Here is a 3617-nt window from a genome sequence, read left to right as displayed (position 1 = left end):
GTGTCTCAAAATAACAAAATAAAATAAATGAGTTCTTAATTGCTTATATGTGCATAATGACTACAAAATGAAAAGGAAGGGAAAGGTTCTCATATCTACAAGGCTTATAATCTTACAAGAAAGCAATAACTTATAAATAGTGACAACATTAAGTAAGGTAAGAAATGAAGAAAAAATTAAGTGTTAAGTAAAGACTGGGGAGGGAGTCACTGATACAAGTAGAAGAAATTAGAAAAGGCTTTTTTTATTAAAAAAATTTTTTTAAAAGGTAGCATTTGATTTGGGCTCTTAAGGAAAAGGATTTCAACAGGAGTGTGGGGAAGGGGAGGAGCATGAGGCTGTGGGAACTGCATGAGCAAAGGCACAGAGGCAGGAAAGAACTGGGCAGGTCCAGGAAACAGAGAATTATTGTAGGGTCACAGTGCCAGGGTGGGTAGTGTTGTGGGAGATAAGCCTAAAAGAATAGGCTGTCAGAGTCGGGGTGTGGGTGTCTTGAAGAGCATGTCAGAAAGTTAGACTGAATTTACTTAGGCATTGTTTCCCCTTAAGTTTGTATATTAATCTCTTGAGATACTTGCTAAAACTTCAGGTTCCCAGGCCTATCCCTTAGACACACTGATGTGCAGGTCTAGGTGGGACCTGAGACTCTACCTTTTTAACCAACGCTAGGTAATTCTACCACAGGCCATTAGAGGAACCGTATTTTGAAAATCAGTGCGCTTTTTTTTAATGACAACTCCGAACTGCAAGGGAAAAACTAAAGCCAACTCTAAAGATTGCTCAAGGACTCTGGCAAAAAAAAAAAAAAGAGGGAATCTGAATTCGAAGACTGATTAAAGAGGCCTTATCACTCCTGGGGCAGAATCAACCTAACCTGGGGATTGATCTAAATATGGGTGGAGAAAAGTATTAAAGTGGTAAGGACAACCTCAAGCTTTCTTCTTAGTGAAACTGGGTATATGCAGATGCATGGCGCACAGGGACTATCCACATAGCCTAACAGGTAGCTGGAAATACAGATCAGGAGCTCAGATGTACAAAGGCATTAAACATACTGGTTTGGTACTCTAAAGTAAGTTCAATACAAATTAAAGAATTAAATATAAAGAGTAAAATGGTAAAAATCAGAAGGAAATGAAAGTGAGTATTTAACCAATCTCTGGATGGTGGAGGCCTTCTAAACATCACAGCACCAGAAGAAATCTCAAATTTAAAAATCCAGGCTGGGTGTGGTGGCTCACGCCTGTAATTGTAACACTTTGGAAGGCCGAGGTGAGCAGATTACCTGAGGTCAGGAGTTCAAGATCAGCCTGGCCAATATGGAGAAACCCTGTCTCTATACTAAAAATACAAAAATTAGCTGGGCATGGTGGCGTGTGCCTGTAATCCCAGCTACTTGGGAGGCTGAGGCATTAGAATCACTTGAACCCTGGAGGTGGAGGCTAGAGTGAGCCGAGATCGTGCCACTGCACTCCAGTCTGGGTGACAGAGTGACATCCTGTCTCCAAAAAAAAAAAAAAACTATAGATAAGTAATAATATACTACATACAAAATTAAAAGGCAAACTGACTGGTTAAATATTTGACCACAGGACAAAAAATTAATATTCTTAAAATACGAGAGTTTATACAAATCACAAAGAAAAACACTAAGAATGGTTCTGTATGAAGTAGAAGAAGCTGTTAAATAACTTGCCTTGGAGACGTATACCCTCTAGTCACAAAATGAGACATTTTTCACATACATTGTAGACAATGGAGTTTTGTGGCATAGATCAGCAGGGCTCCTATGATTTTATCTTACCAGTTTCCAAGTGTCAGTCTATGGGAAGGCCTAAAAAAATACCAATCTTCTTGACTTCTTTTTTTTTTTCTTTCCTTCCCCCAACCCCCACAGCAAGAACCCCATTCAATTTTTTTTTATACTTCTATTTTCCTGAAAGTTAAAGAGCACAAACAAATTAAACTGTCCCCAAGCTTCCCCTGCTACTCTGGTGGAAACTGCCTTTACTGCATCCAGTCTTTCCTCAGGCTCTATATATCTAAAATGAGGTGAAAGGTTAGAGATGAGAAAGAAGGTAATTCCAGAATGCCTAGTGAACAGCAGTAGCTCCAAAGGCATCCATTCAGCACAGAGGTTGTCCAGTCTTGGGGATCAAAAGTCCAATCCTTTCATTTTACAGATGAGGCTCTGAGTCAATGAATGAATGAATTGTCCAAGATCACCTGATTGGCCGATGACAACATGAAGTTGGGAATCCTGACTCTCAAACAGCACCCTTTCCATTCTGCAGTACTGCTTCACTGATCACAAGCTCTGGCCCCTCAAAACAATGGGCAGTTATAACACCACAATTTCAACTTCTATATACTTTCCACTTTATCACTCCACTCACTCTATTTGGTCTAATAAACGCCTGTGCTTCCCCTACAAAACGCTCCAAATAAAAGAACACCAAACAAAAAAACCAACATAATTAAAATGTTAATACCCAAATAAAAATGGGAATGGGATTAACCCAAACATACTTCACAGAAGAAACAGAAATGAATGTATGAAAAATGTTCTCTTGCCGGGCGCAGTGGCTCAAGCCTGTAATCCCAGCACTTTGGGAGGCCGAGACGGGCGGATCACGAGGTCAGGAGATCCAGACCATGCTGGCTAACACGGTGAAACCCCGTCTCTACTAAAAACTACAAAAAACTAGCCGGGCGAGATGGCGGGTGTCTGTAGTCCCAGCTACTCGGGAGGCTGAGGCAGGAGAATGGCGTAAACCCAGGAGGCGGAGCTTGCAGTGAGCTGAGATCTGGCCACTGCACTCCAGCCTGGGCGACAGAGCGAGACTCCGTCCCCCCACCCCCCAAAAAAAGAAAAATGTTCTCTCTCACTAGCAAAAAAAATACAAATTAATTCACTTCTGCCTATCAAATTAGAAAAGATTAAAAAATAATACTTAGGCCGGGCGCAGTTATTCACGCTGTAAACCCAGCACTTTGGGAGGCCGAGGTGGGCGGATCTCCTGAGGTCAGGAGTTTGAGGTCAGCCTGATCAACATGGTGAAACCCTGTCTCTACTAAAGAATACAAAAATTAGCCAGGTGGGCTGGGCGCCGTGGCTCACGCCTGTAATCCCAGCACTTTGGGAGGCTGAGGCAGGCGGATCACGAGGTCAGGAGATGGAGATCATCCTGGCTAACTCGGTGAAACCCCCTCTCTACTAAAAACACAAAAAAATTAGCCGGGCGTGGTGGCGGGCACCTGTAATCCCAGCTATGTGGGAGGCTGAGGCAGGAGAATGGCGTGAACCCGGGCGGCCGAGGTTGCAGTGAGCCAAGATGGCGCCACTGCACTCCAGACTGGGCAACAGAGCGAGACTCCATCTCAATAATAATAATATTAATAATAATAATATTCAATGTTACCAAGGCTGCACTAAGATGCGCACTCACAATCACTGCAGTTGAGAATGTTAATATTTAATAAATAATATTATTAAATATTATTTATATATAAATAATAAATAATATTATTAAATAATATTAAATAGTTAATAATAATAAAGTCTAATCTTTACAAAAAGCAATTTGGGAGCAGGTTTAGTATTTTTTTTTTTTTTT

Source organism: Rhinopithecus bieti, unplaced genomic scaffold (assembly GCF_001698545.2).
Source record: "Rhinopithecus bieti isolate Rb0 unplaced genomic scaffold, ASM169854v2 scaffold_21531, whole genome shotgun sequence".
Lineage (NCBI taxonomy): Eukaryota > Metazoa > Chordata > Mammalia > Primates > Cercopithecidae > Rhinopithecus > Rhinopithecus bieti.
The sequence above is the reverse complement of the archived record's forward strand: the minus strand, read 5'-3'. Positions refer to the sequence as shown.